Source organism: Protopterus annectens, chromosome 3.part0 (assembly GCF_019279795.1).
Source record: "Protopterus annectens isolate FY-2018-M chromosome 3.part0, PAN1.0, whole genome shotgun sequence".
Taxonomy (NCBI): domain Eukaryota; kingdom Metazoa; phylum Chordata; order Ceratodontiformes; family Protopteridae; genus Protopterus; species Protopterus annectens.
Genome location: NC_056731.1, coordinates 554,982,257 through 555,003,658, shown reverse-complemented (window position 1 = coordinate 555,003,658; position 21,402 = coordinate 554,982,257). Strand labels below are relative to the sequence as shown.

Here is a 21,402-nt window from a genome sequence, read left to right as displayed (position 1 = left end):
AAACATTACACTCCAAAAACAATGTCATCAGCAACACCATGTCACAAATGTGACCAAGTACAAGAAGTCCTAGAAATTAATCAGTTAATGTAAAACATTCTTATTCAGCCACACCAGATTCCAACTAAACACTACTACTTGCATAATAAACAGTCAATGACTTTCACATATCACCATTCATTGCTTACTTAAAACACCACAGATTTACATTATACCCAGACATGCTTGACACAACTATACGATACAAATCAAAATCCAGTTATTAAAACTGGAAGACAGCAACACATCTCCACGAATCCAGTATGTAAACTGCTACAACATTCAGCATCACTGTGTAGTCCACACACAGCATATACTACAGACATACGTAAGCACCACAACCACCATATACTACCAACATAAATAAGCACCAGAGTAAACTGCAGGACTTGCTACTGTAAAAGATCGCCTTGCTTTTTCAATTACTTTTTCCAAATCTTGAAATGTGTTTTGCGATCACCCATGTCTTCTCTGGTCGCTCACATCTAGCTATATTCTTTGGCAAAGTTGGTACCAACATGGGTGAAACTTCTAAAATGCCTCTTTTGGCTCGTACCACTTCTAACATGAGGTCATAAATGTAGTCGAACTTTCGCTTCTCAAAGATTGGTTTCGCCACCCATTCCTGTTTGGCCTGTGGGTACACCACTCTGTATCGAAGCTCTCCTTTAGAAGCTGACTTGGTGGTAGGGCATCGGACAACAGCTTGTTCCCAGTTGTGGTTCTCATTATGGTCAAGGATGGCAAGTATGATTCTTGCTTTCATTCCGGCAAAGCTGAAGTGCTCAAATTTAGGGCAGTACCGGCATAGTAATGCATGGAACACTTCGAGGTTTCCTGTGTGGCAGAACTTCGTGATGTGCTTCAGATCTTTAAGAAATGCAGGGTTTGTAACAATCTTCCTTAATGAGCTGTGACACGCATCATCTTCTTTGAGCCACTTCTTCTCATCTCCGTCTATCACTAGCATCTCGTGACCGCAACAGGAAACCTTGTTTGCACCACTCCAGCTGTGATGGTCTGTAACATGGTAGAGCAGAGACAACCATTTTTCCTCAAGGACAACTTCATCTCCTTCACATGTTTCCGAACACCACCACAGATGATCGGAAATGCTATGGCACCACTGCAGTAATTCACGTCTACCTTGCCTTTTTCCTGCTTCACATACTTTCTTTCTCAGGCTTTTTGACATATGCCACACATCAAACTGATGTTCAATCACTGGAAATTCCTTCCGCATCAAGAATCTAATCCCACGATGTCTGTCAGTTGCCACCAGTCATACCTTTAGATTTTTATCCAGCAAATTAGCCATACATTTCTTGAAAGCTTTCTTCTCCAGTGCTACCGATGCAATTCCTGTGGTAACCTGCTCCAGGTCAAAATCGATGATCTTTCCTGAATCCAAGTCCATCATACTATAGCAGCAATACTTTGCTGAGTATCCAGGACTGTTGCATCACCCATCTCCAGCTAGCCTGATTTCCTTGCCCTTTGCATCTTCCAGCAGCCACCTCTGATGCTCAGTCCAGGTATGTTGCAACACAGGAAACAAGTACTCTCGTTGAATTGAATAGAAGGTTGTCTCGCTTATAAATTCCAGTCCTACATATGCACAGAATCGCGCAATATGGGCATATGTACTTCCACTGAAAAGTATAGACGATGCAAGCAGTAGATTTCCAGCTGGCATTCGACCTATTACCGGTTGACTTTGCCACTCCAGAACCTCATGTCCATTAATGCAAGACACCCTCACAAATACACAGGAACCCATCTTCAATCTTTTTTCCACTTCCACTGCTGGTGTTTTGCATTGAGGACATGTCAGTTTCAAGAGTAGAGAATCAAGGCACGATTCGAATACAATGAACTTGGGCTCACTTATCATTTTTTTCATCTTCGTCCAGTTCTTCAATTGTGTCTTCCATCTCAGAGGTTGACATGCTGTCAGAAGGGTAGCACCAGTCTGGATCCTTCTCATTGTCATCACTTCCACAGTGTGAAAATGAGGATTCACTAATCATGCTTGTCTGAAGAAGTTCTGCTGGAAGCTTCACTGGGGTACTGCAAGCCTTTATCTGTAGAGGTGTATATGTACAGGATCTACTTGTGGATGCCTCACTTACACAATTATCCTCCTGCTGAAGATCTTCAGTCACTCTCCTGCTACATGTTCCCAATTCTGTACAACTGTTAACTTCAAGTCCTGGTTCACACCTTTCCGTCTGAACAACTTTGGACTTTTTGACATACGTGTGGTCCGTCAATGGTGACACTGCAACCTCTGAAAACTGTACAGCTGCATCAATCATCTTACAAGTTCGGCTTACCCGATCATCTAACTTGGCTTGCACTCCGACACTACAACCTTTTCTTCCAAACTTTTTTTTTGTTTGACATGCCACCGTCTTCATACTACAAGTCTGAATTTCCATTGTGTATACTTCGATATCTTGCACCACCTCTTCCTCCAATTCTGCTGCTTGCACCTGCAATAGCATTGACATTAATAAGGTCATAGTCATAGAAGGTAGTCTGTCAACACCTTAAATAACGGTGGAAGAGTATATCCACCGCAATGGCTGCTTTTCAATTGATGAAATTATACACATGGCAACCAATTTTCAGGCATTAAACCAAATTGCCAAATTTTTTGGCGTTCTGAGCAGGTGCCTCCCTTCAGATAACTTTGTTTTTACATTTCACATTCTTATGTACATCTTTCAGTATGCTGCGCAAGTTTGCTGTGAACTAGTACAGTAATTTCCCCCTTAGTAAAAAAGCGTTAATAAAAATCTTCTCCTTAAATCGACTGTTTACCATGAATTGTTCATTAGATACAAACGTGAATCTGCGTAACACCATTTACACATGGATGACATCGACATGCTGCGTCATCAACTCAAACCAGTTTTCCCTGAATCCAGGATTGCATATCAATGACAGCCTACAAGCCTGTCAACACCTTACCATCTTTTGTGAAGAGCAGAGACATTCTTCCATGTCTACTGGACAACAGCAGTTCTCATATTGCCTATAGAAATGAAGCTTACTGTGACATACATAAGTGTAGCAGTATACCAAAGAAATGCTTGTCTAGTCTGTTTTCTGCAAGTACGGATGCCTGCTTACCTGCACGGGTTCTGCACAGGCCGGACAGTCTTCTGGTTGCTCTTCATCATTCTGCTGTACTAACTCAGCTGCTGGTTCACTTCGCTTACGTTTTGCTGTACGTTTTGCTGCACTGTCAGTCTGTCAGAGACAACACAGTCTAACCTCAACCACTCATCACAATTGAAAGGTGACCAAAATCACAGCATGATACTCAAAATAATCGAATGCAGCAAATACTTACCTTTCAGTCTCGTGACAGTTGTTCAGTCACAATCGCCGGCAATGTGGGCTGTGTGGTAGTTAGTAATTCATCAATAAGCTGCAATGGTCACAAAATTAATAGTTATAATACCCATTACGATGTCCACAGCACTTACTGGACAGATTTGTGACTAAACAAATAAGCAAATATTTGAAGATTACTTACATTTCTGTGTTGTTTGCACCAAAGGCGACGTATTGTTGATGTCCGTGGATTTTTCGTGGAGAAACCGAATAGTGTAGGCACCGCATTACTAATTAGTCTCCTAATCGGACGTCGTGGCTTCATGCCCTCTGGAAGTAACTGATGCATGAAATTCAGTTCAAACTGGCTCTCTTCAAAATGGTTTGAACACAGGAAATGCCGTGGCTTTACACTGGTTACCTCAGCTTTGACAAATTGACTTACATTACCGACATCTCTGCCACAGTTAACCACCCATTGGGTACACTGTTTAATATCATGTGGAAACCGATGGAATGATACACCAGGAGGCAGACAGTCTCGGGAAATACGGCAACCATATGCAAAGCACTGAGGCATGGCTGTTGTACACCTACAAGATAGAAAAATACATTGTGAACTGAACCGAATTGTCCCAGCATGTTGCAATTCATGACTCATTAGAAAATGAGTGACATTATCAGTATACTGGCATTCTAACTTCTGCAAAGTTAAGCACCATGGCTAATCTATTTCTCTATTAAAAAGCTAGCAAAAGAAAAGTAATTCATTACTCAGCGACACCAAATAGGCAAATGCCATGTATGGTGTGAATCCATCCATTAATTGACAGCAATATCCCACAGTCCATCCAGCAGTGCTGAGCAAGACATCATATCCGCTAAAATGCACGCAATTACTCAGAGCAACCACCCACCCACCATAACCGCAGTACCGTTGCATCTCTAAATGGCCTTGGTGTGAGTCGCCATTCAGACCATATACAAATCAAAGCACTTCTGTTAGCAAAATAAACTACAGTTACTCTGCAATGCATCCATACTAACATGCGACATTGATTGCCTTTGTCAGTACCATACTGAAAACCATACTCCAACTATGTAATTTATTGCTTTTGCAGGACTCACGCAAACCAATAAAGCTCTCAGGAAATTGTACCGTATATCCACTTCAGGATGGATTACTGTAACATCTCAGCTGAACATACTGTGACCTACCATGAAAAATGAATTTTACAAATAAGTTACATGCAATCAGTGAAAACTGCACAATAGCGGCAAGAGGTTGCATTGCCTAACCTCCCTTTATCCAGTACACATACATATTCCCAATAGCTCTCCTGTTACAGTGGCATCATGGTAGAATCCACAGCTATGTACGAAAATGAATTATACCACTGAGAGGTATTTGTAGTTTAGTGGACATATGAATCAACCAACTTTCTGCATTACTGGAAAGACGCTACAGTTGTCTACATGAGTTGATCCGAAATGAAAATCTAATTGTTTTATGAAGACGTTGTTGGCTCAGCAATGATCACAGACACATCTCAATCTTATGAATCAAACACTTTATTGCTCTCCATTACAGTGCACATTCAGGAGTGTTACATTAATGTATAGCAGAATTCCTTTTCGTATAATCATTACAGCAGAATATATACACTTAGATGAACAGAAGTCCATATCAATGCTCAGAGTAAATCCATAGTCCTTCAAAAGGTTGAAACCCAGTGTAACAGTCATCTTCTTCAGCTGGAAATTCAGCTCTTATTCGTGCTACAACACACGCGGGAAGTATCATGCGATTTCCGAATCCAAGTTTGCGATTGTTGTGCACCCACAACACATACGCTCTGTAGGCAAACAGGTGGTACAACCTGAAATAAAACAAATTTCAGTAAGTTGCACCATTTCATAAGCAATCATCAACATTTGTCCAGATATGCTTCTGAGCCTTCAGCAACTGCGACAGATTGGCTATGTGCATACATGTCAAGCAGCAATTATTTCACCAATGGTAGTCAAGTTGCATGCAAGACTAACCACTTGCACATAAGAGGCCACATGCAAACTGTATAGATATAATGCTTCTAACGAATTGTTGCTAACTATGCCCTGCCTTTACACATTACAATATGCAGCACAAGCAGCCAGTCAGTCCCACTTGGGCATCAGTGTAATCATCGAAACATTTACCTGTTTGTCCATTGTGTGCGTCGGTATCTTCCTCTAAGCATACAGTGATACCTATATAGTAGCTCTAGAATGTGTGGTAATAAGCAAGCAGTCTCAAATTGGGGGTGGAAGGTGATGCATGTGATACTTTCTGATCCCGAGTTTAGTTGTCTCCATTTTTTGATTGCGCGTGGTGATGACACACAACAGTGACATTCACGTTCCGTGGTCATAATTGTGCAGTGGCCACAGAAGCACCACTGCATATCCTCTAGACTATAGCCTTCAGGCTGTACTGTTGGCTCTTCACTGTCATTGCTGCTGCTCATACGCCGTTTCCTCCTAGGCTCTCCTGGGCGATAGGTTGGCTCAAATTGATAACCCTGTCTTGAACTGTGACCTTGAAATGCCATGTCAACAGTGACACTAAAAAAAGAAGGGATAACACCAGGGATAACTGGATCAATCAAAGACTAGATTATTCTTCGGCATATACTCATTTACATTTGTAAAAAGTAAATCCCAAATACAAGGATTACAGATATATTGAAGCCATTGATGTGCTGAGCAGTTAACCAATGTCCAAGTAGATCAGGCATGTACCGGAGAAATTGGTATTGGCTACTGTGCCCAGAAAACGTGTGCATTGCAAAATGTAAAAGGCTACTTCGTTATCTTTACTTTCATGTGTCCACTTCAGATGTATGGGTTAATTACATGCCCCAAGAGCAGTGAAAGTGTGGAAATATGATTTGAAAGCAACAGGCAGAGGCCAATAAAAAAGTGAATGTCTAAATATATATGAATGTTCAAAGCCTGCAAGAAATCAAAGTGGATTACTTCCACTCAAGAATGGATACAAAAGGCGCAGCACATTGATAAGTTGCAAAATTTTTGTTTCAAAAATAGGCCAAAACTGAAGGACACAGTATTGAAGTGGCATGCTAAAAACCACAACACGTGACAGGCTGTGTAACTGTCATACTCAAAGCTGTTGTGTTCCAAGTTGCGTTATTGAACCCATGAGACCAGGACTACAATCAATAACAGCTATCGCAACTGGAAGGGTCAACATGCGCACATGTACTGAGGGAGCAAATTGAAAATGACAGTGCCTTTGTAAATGGCAATTACAAAAAAACACATTATCTATGCTGAGTAACCACCGGTTTCAGACACAGCGTAATCTATTTGAAAATAATGTCATGCAGACAGTATTTCTGAACATCTATAGAAATTACTGTTGTGTAGGAACAGCACTGCAACCCACAGACCACAAGGTACACTTAAGTTGGTTACTTAAGGAACTTTACACAGCCCTTCCACCCCAATCCATCCACACACTTGCACCCATCACTACCAACCATCATCCATAATATTAGAACCCCCCCCTCCAAGTGTACCGCCACAGACAACCCTTGTTTTTAATAGTTACAATAACTTGCTTCGAACAAATAATCATAGGCATCTGCTAAGCAACGCAAATCAGTCCCACAGACAAAACAGTTATCAGTAAAAGTACTCTAGCCTTGATACTGACAGATTGAAACACGTTCTTATAAAATGCATATGGACACTTCCGGATACACGTTAACATATGGACTATTGTCACACTGGCTCCTTGCATAGTCCAAAACAATTGTACAAACATTAATGTGTTGTGTGATGCACATTCCCGATTGTATCATACAGCACACGTACAGATTGTTTAAAATTGACATTGAAAATAGTTTCTGTAAGCAATGACAATGCAGCACCATTATTGAAAAAAAATGCCCAATTATGTATATTTTCCAGATACAAAGGAGACTCACACTTTGTCGATACAATTCTATTGAAACAGTAAAGCACAATCTCAACAGTGAAATGTATCGAAAAAATTACACGAGCCATCTGTAACCGATTACAGGTAGGAGCTAGCAAATTTATATTTCAAATATTCAGCTGCAAATAAAGTGCTTGTTGTCCTGGCACACATTGCCTATGATACAAAGACATGTGGAATTTATGGAAAACGAACAACCGCTTCATACTAACTGCACATTTTGCAAAGGACCGATGCTCCCTTGACTGCACCATCCTCCCACTACAATGAACCACTCAATCAATATACAAAAAAATTTGTAAACTAATAGAGATATCTGTGAGCCAATAACTGTATATGTCACAGTTTCAGTGGCAGGATGAATGCCAGCTGCCCTCGAAGACATTGTCTATCTTCCAGAGAGAAGTATATAAGCGATATAAGCGAGTAGTATTGCAAACGGGAATGGATGGCATAAAATAACAATAATTACATAGCTTCTCCACAATGACAGTCTGAGGAATGCAGCATCCTCCCACAAGTACCACAAAGTACAGTTTCAGTTTTCCCAAACATACCATAACAGTAGAAAGCACGAGTATATGAATAAAGAAAATCATTGTGTTGTGCTACTAGCAGTGCTAGCAAACTAGCAAACTTGGCATAATAAGAACTAAGACTTTTCCCTCACTCTCATGAAGACAGCCTTGTACCAATGCTGCACTCAAGTCTGTAACTAAACATTCATCTGAAATAAGGAAATACTCAGATTTTTCAAAACTAGAATGTTACAGCTGACACTGACAAACATTGCAAGGATAGAGGAAGGCCAGAGAGAAATGTCATAATTTGAAGTGGTAAAAGCCTTTGTAAAAAGTGTAAAACATCCTGTGACACTTTAATTGGAATATGTAGATGCAATGATGTTAAGTTGATGCAATGATGTTAAGTTGTCTATCTCGCCTTCATTCTTGCTGGATGGGTTCGGAGCCGATCCTCGGCTCAGACTCAGCCAATACTAAAGCTCGAGAGCTAATTCCACCGGCTAGAGGCTCCTCCATATCCCACAATGCTAGGCGGTAACTCCCCAGATCTCCTTTGCCGCTTAGCTGACGAGGTGCTTTTCCAATCGACTCTGCAGGTTAGTTAATTTTCTAAAGTTCTAGTCAAACTTAGACCCCCTTTAAATTAGTTTTTCTATAGTAATTTAGTTACTTAGTTTGTTAGCACTCCCTTACAAATATCTTCCCTTTCCTTAAATTTTTTCCAAGGGTTTTTCCCTTAGGCCCCTTCCCACCCCTCCTAGTAGTCTGAGTGAGTGTGTTTTCTGTCAGGATCTTTGTCAATTAAGTTAATTTAATTTGTAGTGTAATCTGTGTGTTTGTGTGAGTGATTGCACTGGTGTTGTCACTTTAGATAATGTCTAAAGAATCGAAGGTCTCAGGTTTTAAGAAGTGTGACTCGTGCTGTCAGAAGATGTCTGAGACTGTCACACTTCTTGCGTGTATTGCCTGGGACATTTACACCTGCAGGACTCTTGTGCCGTCTGTCACGGCTTCAAGGAGGTCATTACATCCCTGTATTCTTCCTTTACAAGTGCAATTATTGAGCGCAGCACCCCTTTTGGCACGTGCCTCAGCAAAAGCACATGCCAAAAGAAAGAGTACAACCATTTATAACAAAAAAAGTCAAAGGACTAACTTCACTTAGTTATCCAAACAGACTAAAAAGCTTCTTGCTTTCCTCTGTCTCTCACTGGCCCCTATAAATTTCATCACTGGCTTGCTTTCCAGGCTAAGAAAGATCCTGCCTTAAGAGACTCTCCACATCAGAAATACTGGTTATATTTAATAGACTCACCACAAAGACCACAGCCTTCACTGCAACATAAAAAAGCCACTTTGTATGGAGAGGTTCTTGACACAAAAACTTTCAACTTCTGTAAAAAGCTCCTCTCATTGTCAAACAATGTAGTTTGACATTACAACTGGATGGATAGCCATGAGTATACTCCTTAAGTAAGCAGCATAGCCTTCATCAAACAGGAAGGAAAATCCACAAAATAAACTTTCCCAGCTGGATGGCTAAGATCTAATATTGGTTACTCAAATCTACTTGTCTAAGAGGGGCCTATTTAACTACGAATTCCATTTGCAAAAATATTCAGTAAACATATTAAATCTCTCCCTCTTACACACACACAGAAAAGGAGCCCCTACTTGTAAAATAGGCAACCTCAGTAATCACATGACAGTCTCACTGATTGAAACTTTCTGGAAGTCAAAATATCTGAACAAAATACATAATAGAGATGGATTCATCCATGCAATTTCCCACCACCAAAAGGACCATCAATAAAACAAACTGCTCAGCAAAAATTAAATTAAGCAATCTATAAACTCTCTAACATCATACTATATACTGGAGTAAACATATAACTTCCCTCCAATCTAAAGTCATTTGACATTCAGACATTTTAATTTGTGCTGAAGTTATTCACAGACTGACCGTTTACTAAGATGTAATGCTGACCATCACTTTTGAAAAGAACAAATTCCCACACTCTGTCAATAGCTCAAAAGTGAAGAAAGGATTACCTTATTATGTATTTATTTAAATTTGGAAAACCTTGTTTTAACTGTTAAATTGATTACACCCAGAAACACAGAAAAGTTATTGTGATAAGTAAACCACAGACTGCTGCAAGAAATCAGTCACAGCACACTATGCTTACGTCCAAACCAATGAGGCATAACTGTCAATTCCAATAGAATTAAAGTAGCGTAATAAGAAAGCTATTTGCAAGGTTACATGGCAGTTTATATTGGAAATAAGTGGAGATATTAAAAACGCTCTGTTTCTCATAATTATGCTGAAAAGTCTTCCAAGGTAAATACAACCTTCTGATTTAGCATGGAACCATACCTCTCAACCTTAGAGCAAGAATTCTGGACAAAGTGAAAAATAATATTGGGACACAGGCCCAAAAATAGTTATGCATCACAGACACAATTGAAACAAGTGTAGCTGCAAACATTATACATCACGTATAATGTTTCTATCCCATTATTGTCAGTTAAGCATTATATGGCTAATTCAATCCTGCCTTCTTTTACAACAAAGAAAACCATACTTTGAAATGACAAATTCATTAAAAATAATAAAACACATTGGCTCCACATCATGCAACTTCCTACCTGCAAACAACCACAGAGCTTTCACTAAAACTAGGTCTGCTTACTTCCACATAATGACACCTCTCCCTAATTAAGTCTAATGGTATACAATATACCAGGATCTGGACTAACTTAAAAAAATTAAATTATGGCCTGTAAATTGCAAGTGCATTTTGTTTAATTAAACTACATTTCAAAGCCCGCTTGCTCAGAGCTTCAACTGAGTTTTTATTTTGCATTTTAATGCCTTTGAAAGTACGTTTTTTTTTTTAAACAATTCACCTCTCTCCTTGAGACTGCTGCGACTGACCAGCTTCATGTGTGCAGTACAATCAAAGCTGTGTGTGCTATAATTGCAGGTAAGTGTGAATGTACCATTCACTGGCAAAACAAAGACAAGTTTTTGCACTGATATGAGTTGTGCTGACACACTGACCTGTAGGTGAGCAAGAAAGTGCACTGCTTTATAACCTATACCTTCTATGCTTTAAATTTTAAGCAAGTACAAGGTTACACCATATTAGACAGGAGGCCCTGTGGACTATGATATTTGCAGATGACATTATGATCTGTAGTGAGAGTAGGGACCAGGTTGAGGAAACCCTGGAGAGTTGGAGATATGCTCTAGAGAGGAGAAGAATGAAGGTCATCAGGACTAAGACAGAATATATATGAATGAGAGGGAAGATAGAGGAATGGTGAGGATGCAGGGAGTACAGTTGGCAAAGGTGGATGAGTTTAAATACTTGGGATCAGCAGTTTGGAGTAATGGCGAGTGTGGAAGAGAGGCAAATAAGAGAGTGCAGGCAGGGTGGAATGGGTGGAGAAGAATGTCAGGAGTGATTTGTGACAGATGGGTACCTGTAAGAGTGAAAGACAAGTTCTACAAGAGGGTAGTGAGACCAGCTATGTTGTATGGGTTGGAGACAGTGGCACTGACAAAAAGGCAGGAGACAGAGCTGGATGTGGCAGAGTTAAAGATGCAGTGAAGTGCTATGGCCAGACCTCAAACTGTGTTGCTTGGAAGGCAGTATTGACTTAACTAGTTTGAGAGTGAATATAGAACAGTTTTTCTAAGATTTTCCCCAAGGGGTAGGAGGATGGAGATTGAGCGTTAATCAGAGGGTGGCTTGGGGTTGGATTTTTTCGGGAGAGGTATGATTCTTTCTGTTTTCCATTATATCTTCCACATCTGTTAAGGAAATGGGAAACTTAAAATATTTTTAAAGGATTTGCGGGAAATGATATTTTAAGTGAGTGTTCTGTCTGCTCCACATTCAGTAATGATTTGTAAATCTAACCACAGAATGTAATGACCTGTAAGTGTTACACCTACATAGTTAAATATGAAGTCATTGTAATTCAAAGTACATATTCTGAACTAGGTATATAGGATAATTCAAAGTACATATTCTGAACTAGGTATATAGGATGATACAGCTCTTACAGACCCCTTTAAATGAAGTAATGATATTATTAAAAGCTTCTCCCATTTTACACGAAGTGCCAACAAAAAAGATGTTAATACATGTATATTACTGGAAACTGATTTCCTGACTCCACAGATTCATTAGCTCTTGATTCTGGAATCCATAGGGATAAACATTCATTAGAAAACATCAATAACAATGCCCCAAATGACCAAACTAGGAGGAAAAATGAGTTGAGCTCTGGGTGATTTGGTTTGCCCTGCAAGATTAGCCCAACAAACTCATTAACACACACAGGTTCATAGGTTGGTACTAGGCTATCGGCCCTAGGGCCTATACAAGCCTAGCCATAACTATTCCCTGGCTATTTCTTCACAGAATATTTACTAGTGCTCTGTGACATCACTCAACCAATTGTTCCAAATACCAGGAAACTAAAGAGATTTATAATAACAAAGATCCTACTGTAAGACATTCCTTGATTGTAGGACTAACCAATTTGCTAGCAAGGACAATGAAGAATTAAGTAAATTTTTAGTCTCTAAGGCTGTAACTTAAAGCATATTGAGAAGGCTATTTAGAAGTTAACTACTACTAGGCAGCACATACAATTTGATCATTAACACATCATGGCACAGATAAATGATCTTGATTGGCTTACAGTAGCACAAATGAAAGATATGAATTCATATTATACAGCTGACAAAAGACAACAGTTTGAGGAAGCTTTTGTGGACCATCCATCCATTAGCCATTAGCTTCACTTTTTAATAAGAATATTTTATAATAGCTAGCTTGGGTGCCATTACTATTCCAACTGGCACCAAATTGTGAAACTATAAGAAAAAAATGAGAGAGACCCATGTTCTTTGCAGGAGATGTTTATCATTTCAGCCACACAGGTAACAAAATCCTAATTTCCAGGTTTACAAAAAACCTTTGCTATATCCCACCACTCAGTTACTACTAACACAAGTACTAACAGTTCTTTTAAAAGTATACTGTAGAAGATAAGATGCTGCAAAACAAATCCTCCAGTTAAATTCTTACATTTCAAAAATGTTGATTTAGTACGAGTAAGTAACTAAAATGTGGTTTAACTATAATATGAGAGCTACTGCTGGAAAGAACTAAAAGTGTGCCACTCTAGTGGTGTAGAGGGATAAAGCCATGACTATGGCACAGCCGACCCGGGTTTGATTCGCGACTGAGGCGAGTGAAGCAGCAGAGGGAAGGATGGGTATTACCATCTCAGGAAGGGAGGGAGACAGGGTCCTGTGGGTGTCTCCTCTAATGATCCCTGACAGAAGGCAGGAACATTGCGTTAGGAGTTGTGGTCCAAAGGGGGGGGGGGTGGAGACATGGCTGAGCTGCCACTGATGCAGGCTGGTACACTGTACATCTCAATTGCACTCCTCCCCTTTGGACATTACCACAGGGATCCGTGGGGGGTTGGGAGAGGGGGAACAGGGTAGTTCATAAAATATGAGCACCCTCGTCCCCAGCTTGATGTAGAACCCCTGCTGAAAAACTTGGGCAATGGACCAGGGGTCGATGAAGTGCCAGTAGAGCCAGTGAAGGACGTGGGGCACAAGGACAGCTGTCAAAGTGAGCGAAAGAGAGAAAAAAAAAAAGAGGGGAAAAAAAGGCTACATAAACATAACGGAAATGTGTGGTTACAATAAAGATATTATTTGTTCATCAGTAATGTTGAATAGTCAAGATTCAGAAGTAAGAGCAGTTAGGTTTTTGTTTAAAACAACCGGCCACTTCAACTGTGTTCTTTTATCTGGTACATGCTGACCTGCTGAGGACAATGAAAGCTTGCTCATTCCCTGAAGTACTACAATGACCAGTTTATCGTCCTTCTCCATGGGCAACCTAAATTTTCCAAATATAAACTAGCACTAGTAAACATCCACCATAAACTCTGAAAATAAACTTCTAAAATGGCAATAGCTTACTTAAGCAAAAAGAAATAAGCTGCCCCAAAACTGTGCAACTCAGAGCTGGCTATACTTGAGTGTGTGTGTGTTAAGAGCTTGCTAAAACATAAGTGAAAAACATTATGTTTGTTCTAAAATGTTCCTTTTCATTTAAGCAAGTTTTCAGTTTAGCAGTCTGTTAAGTTCACCTCTAGTACCCACCAAGATGCTAACAGTGTCAGGCCACATATTAATGCTACCATTTCCATACAGGGTGAATATATCTTGAATATGAAATAATGTTCAGAAAATGAGCAGCTTTAAAATTAAAACGAGCCCTTGAATTCATTGGGCTCTTTGGATCATATGTGCATTCTAGACAAACTAGCTCTGTCCATACCATTTAGAGAAAATTCTAAGTGGTCAATTATGACATTATAAACTCTGACACAGAAAACATTGCAATATACACCAAGCTTTTTCATACCACATCACAAATTATAGCTGCTTAATTGTCAAACATGCCATAACTGTTGATACCCTTTACAAAAAAACAGCAAAGCCATGTTGGTACAGCCTATACTCTGGAATGGAAAGTTGAGGACACACCACTTATTGCAATACAAGTAGTCATGACAGGTCAAGGTAGTGACATTTTCTTCCCTGTTGAGCCTCCCACTTCCTGATGCTGCTGATCTGCAAATCTCTTTTGCTCTTGTGCATCTATAATACCATGATATTGCTACAAAATAAGTAAGGTCTCTTTTTATATGATTTTGTTTTAATTCCTCACTTAACATTTATGACAATATAGCCAATTCAGAAATTGTTATCAGACTGTAACAGGATAGGAGTAAGAACATTAAGATATAACTATTCCATAAGTACTGAGCAAGGTATTTGTATTTGAGGCAAGTTTTGGAGCTCAGTGATGTATAGTGGAGTCTTCTGTTACTGCATTTTGTGCACTCATTTCATTTCCAGGGTTCCTAGCACTTTCTAACAGTACCTACACAGCTTACACCTTTGCCTCCTCCTTTATTATACCTCTGCAGTCCACCACAATAATACTAGTTTCTCCATCACTGATAGCCTTACAGTATTGTCTGCTGTGATGCTATGGTACTATTAGAGTGACTACAGCTAAAATGCAAGAGAAATCCGGATGGTGAGAGGAGGGTAAAAATCGCTGGGCCACTAACTTCAACATTAATGCTGCACAACTTTCAAATTTTCAATTTTCTTTCCTCTTTTAACTTAGAAGATTTAACAATGGCTTGCAAAACAAGACTATGCTACCAAACGCCTTCAGGTGCATTATATGCTTCTTTACTTAATATGAATACTTCATAACTAAGCTTCCCCTTGTGTCATCTCTTCTCTTGAAAGCCTTAACGATGACTGTGGTTTAAGAACAAGCCCCAGCTGCTAGCAAGTTTAGCCATAGTACACACACTTTGATACTCAAATAACGCGTCAAAAGCAATGCTCTTTTTACTGAAACTACACACAGAATTGTGACAACTAACTGATACGGACACAATGCACGGTTTAGCTTTATGCCAGTTTTCGTAATTAAAATCCTCAAAACGGTCACCTTCTGTACTATTACAAGCCACAATGCCACATCCTAAAGCAATAACAACACAATAACAGTGTAACGTGTGTACTGATAATATAACAAAACAGGGCGCAGCGGAGAGACAGTTCAACCACGAGGTGAATGACTAGCACGCTAGGAAGGTTACAGTCACCGGTCAGCCAGCTGTATCACTGGCCACCTGCTCGTTTTCACTCGACGTGTTCGACTATATAATAAAGAATTTAAAAAAAACGTACTTTGCCACTGGCAGTACCGCCAATAAGAAAAGGTTGACGGTAATTTTGACGGTGCTGCTCCTCTCAATTCTGAAGGGTTTGTTCACTATCGCCTGCCATGCTTAACGCACAGTTGACTGTGATTCGGCACGAGACTCCACTACAAACGGCACCATACACACTCATTCCATACATTCACACACACATTCCGATTTCAGCAGTATGTGTTTAGAACTTAAAAAAAACACACACACACACACACACACACACACACACACACACACACATGCACATTTAGCATTCACAAACACGCACACTCTGAACTAAAGTTAATCTGAAGCAGCGTCACCCGAGAACAGAACATAAAACTACTTAAAAATTAGCCTGAATTAAAAATAAAAAAACTCACCTTAGCAACAAGTAATACAGGAGAATACTTTGGTCCCTCAGTATAATACACTTGGCAGGATACACTTAGAAAGTAAGGGAGTTCCACATAGCGAATACGAGTATTTATTAGGATAATGGAGTGGGCTGTACGAAAAAGCTCTGACATCACTTTCTGGGCGGTTTAAAGCCTACTTCGAAAGAGCATGCTAATATGGGAGTGGTGACGTCAGTTTGTGGGCGGAAACTCCCCGTAACTACTGCAAAAGTGTAGTAGTCCTGACGTCAGGATTTGAGAGACAGTTAGTCGGTTTTCAAAGGCGGGACACTTTGCTTTTAAAACGGAAGTTAAAACAGTACGGAAACGGAGGATGGCTAGGAGGAAAACAGCAGAGATAATAAATTTTAAATATGTGCAGTAAAGACTTTATTTTGCTGGATGAAGTAACAGGAATGCAAAGTGAGGCCAGGCTGTGCACTACGATTAAATATCCCGCTGTTCTCCTTTAATCTAAGTCTAAAGTCTGTAAATGTCAGCTGTTCACCATGCAGGTTTGCTCTTCCTTGAGGAATTTATCTTGGTCTGATCAGGTATGGCCAAGTTAATGCAGCTACACAAGTGTTTGTATAAAGCATTGGTGTACAACTCACCATAGTTTCTAGCTCCATCTGAGGGGGGGAAATGCATTGTAGCTGTTTAAACCATCCTGTAAGAGGTTATAATCACCTTTGGAAAAGTTTTTAGAGATGTTGTTGTTGGGGTGGGGGGTTAGGTGTGACAGTTACTTAGAATGAGACTGATTTGTGGTCAGCTATCACCAGGAAAGACCTCACAGTGGGGCTGCTCCAGTTGTCCACCATATTGGTAAGCACCAGATCCATGATGTGGGCACCCCTTGCGGTGTTCTCAACCAGCTAGTCAAGGGCACTGGAGGTAACAAAGTCAATGAACCTTTGGGCAAGTGATTTTGGGCACAAGTAATTTACCCACTCAATGGCTTATGAGTTAAAGTCAGCCAAAACCATGGTGTTTACATGTATCCTGATAGACTCAAGTCGATCCAAATAGACAGAGTGGGTGTCCTGATACATGGTGGTGGTTTGATAGCTGGCAATGACGTGAATAGGTGTCCTGCCAATAGTTAACTGCCCCTGAAGTTTCTCCAGGAAATCATATGGTTTAACCATACTGGAGATGTATGTATCTTTGATGAATATTGATACACTACCTCCTTTATTTTTCACTCATTCAGTTTGTGGTCTGAACTTATGTAACTCAGTAAAGCTGGGGTGTTCTTCACAGACTTGAACCCAGTCTTCAAGACTGTACATACGTCTGCATCTTCCATGGTGAGGACTGCTTCCAGTGAGTGTACATTCATGGCATGACTCCCAGTATTGAACAACATAACCCTGAGGTTTTTTATATGGAAGTATTATGTTGGGAATTTTGTCCTTGAGACACTACCTAAAAAGGCAGTATGGGGTTGGCAAGAGACTGATCCAATAGCTGAATCCCTAGGGATGACAGATGAAGACCATCCATGGCAAAGCATTGAGACCTGTCAAACATGTCGTTCCAGGCTGACAGACACTACATCCCATCAGAATGACAAGAGAAAATAAGCCTCTTATTTAAGTCAAGCATTTTCAGCTTGTATTGAGGCATCATCCTAGGTGAAGGTAGACTGCTGCTTAAGGCTCAGGACATACCTGCCTGAGACTCACAGTCTGACAGCTCAATCATGTCTCTGCTCATATAATCCACAGAGGTATATCTCAAGTTGTTCACACCAACATTCACTATGATGGAATCATAACAGTAACTGCTGTTGAGACACTTGAGTGCATGCATGATATGGTGTACCCTGGCACCTGACAGACAACTGACCGTGACCTTTTACTTATCTAGCCTGGTGAGAGGGACATCTATGTGTGTCACACAATAGAATCACCAATGACTAATATGTTTAGGTTTGTGTTCTGCCTTATGGGCTTGACAGGTAGGACACTGGTGATGTGCAAGAGTTCATCCTGTGTTCTGCAGCAGAATTATTTCATGTTGCATTTTTGTATTTGCGTGGTGTCTGGTATTTAGGTATGTTTCTGGTGAGGACCTCTACATATATTAGTATGTGTGATGTGGGTTTCAGTGTTGGCAGAGGTGAGGTGTGCATGCTGACAACCTGCACATTGTCATAAGAACTGGATAGTTTTTGAGAGAGCATCTCTCACTATTTGAGTTTCTGTATACTAGGAGTTGAAGGGTGCCAGTGAACATGAGGCAGTTGCTACACTGCTTCATGAGGGCCATGTTGACCAAGCTTCCTTGACAAACTGTGGTAAATTGACCCTCCATAGTGTTAGGTTATGTGGTCAGGAAAATAGGTCACACTTGGCTTGTGGGAGAGAGGTGTGTTGGTACCTCAGAAGATATGCTTAGTGTTCCACCTGACTTTACAACAGATCTGCAAAAAACCTCTGGAGGACCACAAGCAAAATGCCAAGGGAAAATTTAGCAAGCAAAACGTTTTGGTCTATAACCATTGCTATGCAGCAGTGCACAGTGGTGTGCTACATGCAAACAATGAAGCACCACCCGAGACGTGAAAGCGCCCACCTGTCCATACATCGAGTTTACTGGCATTGTGTTTTCCAGTGTCTGTGCTCCTGGTGTCAGTCCTCCCTTCCTCCTGCTTTGGACTGTATTGTGTTTCTCCAACAAGGTCAAACTTTGATGCAAATGGTGAAAGCTTACTTGTCTTATCAAGACCTATCACAAAGTTTGTGTGTCCATTGTCAGATTTCACAGTTGCTGTGCATGTTACTCCTTTTACTAGGCATATGTGAGACACAACACCAGCCTATCAAGCATTAGCTGGGTCAGTGCCTAGACAGCCAAGGTTGGTTGACAGCCCTACAGTACTCACTGTACCTTTGTCAGCTCTTCTGCCTTTGAGGGGTCCAGAATGGATCAGGAACAATACAGATGGACATGTTTATGTAAGAATTAAATATGACAAGCTTATAGGTAGATGAGGCTCAATTACTAACAGTTAGGATAGGAGGAGATGAGATAGCAATTGTGCGGTATAACCAATCTACAGGAAAGTACCCAGGAATAGATAACATTCCTGTGGAAGTTTGGAAGCTAGGAGAATAAAATGATAAAGATTTGGAAGGTTTGGTTTAACAGTATTTTAAGAGGAGAAGTACCACAGTCCTGGAAGAAATCAGTGGTAGCTGTAATACCTAAAGAGGGTAAGATCCATCAGGTCCAGCTTCATACAGGCCCATTTCAATACTGAACCATGATTATAAAGTGTGCATGTCTATAATTGCTAAAATAATGGCAAAAGTAATGCCAAAACTGATAGATATGGATCAGTGAGGTTGTGTGGAAGGGAGCCAGAGATTTAACAACATTAATAGACCATTGATGATCCAGAGAGAAGCAGAATAAAATACCATTGTTGTTGGTGGGTCTTGATGCAGAGAAAGCATTTGACAGAGTAAGCTGGGACTTTCTGAGCAGGGCAATGGAACCATTTGCATTTCCTGAAAAAAAAATTATAAGGCAGATTAGGAGAATATGTGAAGGATCAAAGGTGAAAATTAAAGTGGGTGGGGTCCTTCCTTGATAATTTCTGCTTGATCAGAGGAACCGAGCAGGGGTGTCCTCTTTCCCTTGTCTTAATTATGGTATATTTAGAACCACTGACAAAGAAAATAAGGGACTCAGACTCAAGGATATAATTGTTATGGTAGTCAACAAAAACTGGCTTTATTTACAGAGGATATTATTTTGCACCTGACCAAACCTGAAAAAGACATTACAATGCTGTGGAACATTTTGAGACAGTTCCAGATCTTTTCTGGATACAAAATTAATGAAGCTAAGACAAAGGCCGTAGAGGTAAATTATGTACCCACACATGAACTGGTTCAGGAATAGCCATATTTATGGGGACATGGTAAAATTAAATATTTATGAGTATGGATTAAAATTTATTCTAGTGAGACAGCAATGGAATTGTGAGAAGAGAGTAAATGAGAGATAATACAAAAACTGATAAAATGGACACTTCGTTACATGGACATGGATAATAAGATACAAGCAGTTAAAATGTTTTTGGTCCCTTTAGTCTTATACACAGGTCAGGCATCCTGGATCCTTGGTAAGCTGTCAGGGTCGGTAGAAGGATTTTATAACAGCCATAAAGACCTGGTGATTGCAGGAGAATTCATTGCATACAAGAGTGTCCAGGTCTCCATTAACTGCACTGACATTGAGGGGTTACCTTCTATGTGGCAGGTATGAGGGTGCTTTGTTTTCCAAATGACACAATATTGCAATTGTTTCAATACTGTTACCACATAGTCCTGGCATGATGTGTTTATACATAACATACCGTCTTGAATGATCTTTGGGTCCACTAGAGAGTTTATGATAACTTTAAGTTTGCAGTCATCTGTGAAGCTGATAAGTCAAACACCCTTGACATCAGCTTGGACATCAGATAAACAGAAGCCGAGTCAGAGCAGGCTAAGCACAAAGTCCTGTGGGACTCCAGAAGTAATGAGTCTTTTGGTGCAGACAGTGCCCCTGGACTTGAGTCAATGAATTTTGTCTGGGCACTAGTTAGATCTATACAGGTAACATATGGATTTACTTTCAGTTTGATTAGTTTGTCAATATGACTGAGTGTGGGATGGTATCACAAGCTGTGCCCAGGTCAATGCCTTCTGTATGTAGAGTTTTGTTCTTATCTAAAGCCTTAGTGACCTTTTAAAAGAAGCTCACTGGTTTAGGCAGGTAGATCAACACTTCACAAACTTAAACGGATTTGGGTTGAGAGATTTTTAGGTTGTCAGTGTCTTATGTTTATGAAGTCTATTGTGATATGTTTCACAATCTTTTAGAGAAGTCTAATCAAGCTTATTAATCGATACTTGCTAGCATTAGTAGTGTTGCCACCTTTCTGAAGGGCAACCAGTGCTCTTCATACCTCTCAACTCTTTAACGAAAGAAATCTGGACAAAGCCTAAAATAATGGGGGGACAAAGGCCCAAAAATAGGGACAGATTTTAAATATTGCTCTTGTTCATTTAGAAAGCATTAAGAATAACAGGATTTGTGTTAGCATGCGTTTTTCTGTGGGATATAAAGTCTGAAACTCAAATATATGTCATTAGTTAGTGACTTCATTCCTCCGTAATTTACCAGTAAACCATAGATTTTATGAGGAACAGACCAAATACGTGAGGCAAAAATCTGGACATTCTGCGAAAATCTGTAC

General features: G+C 40.1%; 1 pseudogene; it reads right to left on the bottom strand.

Annotated features, from left to right (window-relative positions):
• Positions 1 to 1,922: 1,922 nt before the first annotated feature.
• LOC122796870 overlaps positions 1,923 to 21,402 on the bottom strand; it is a 174,847-nt pseudogene continuing 155,367 nt past the window's right edge.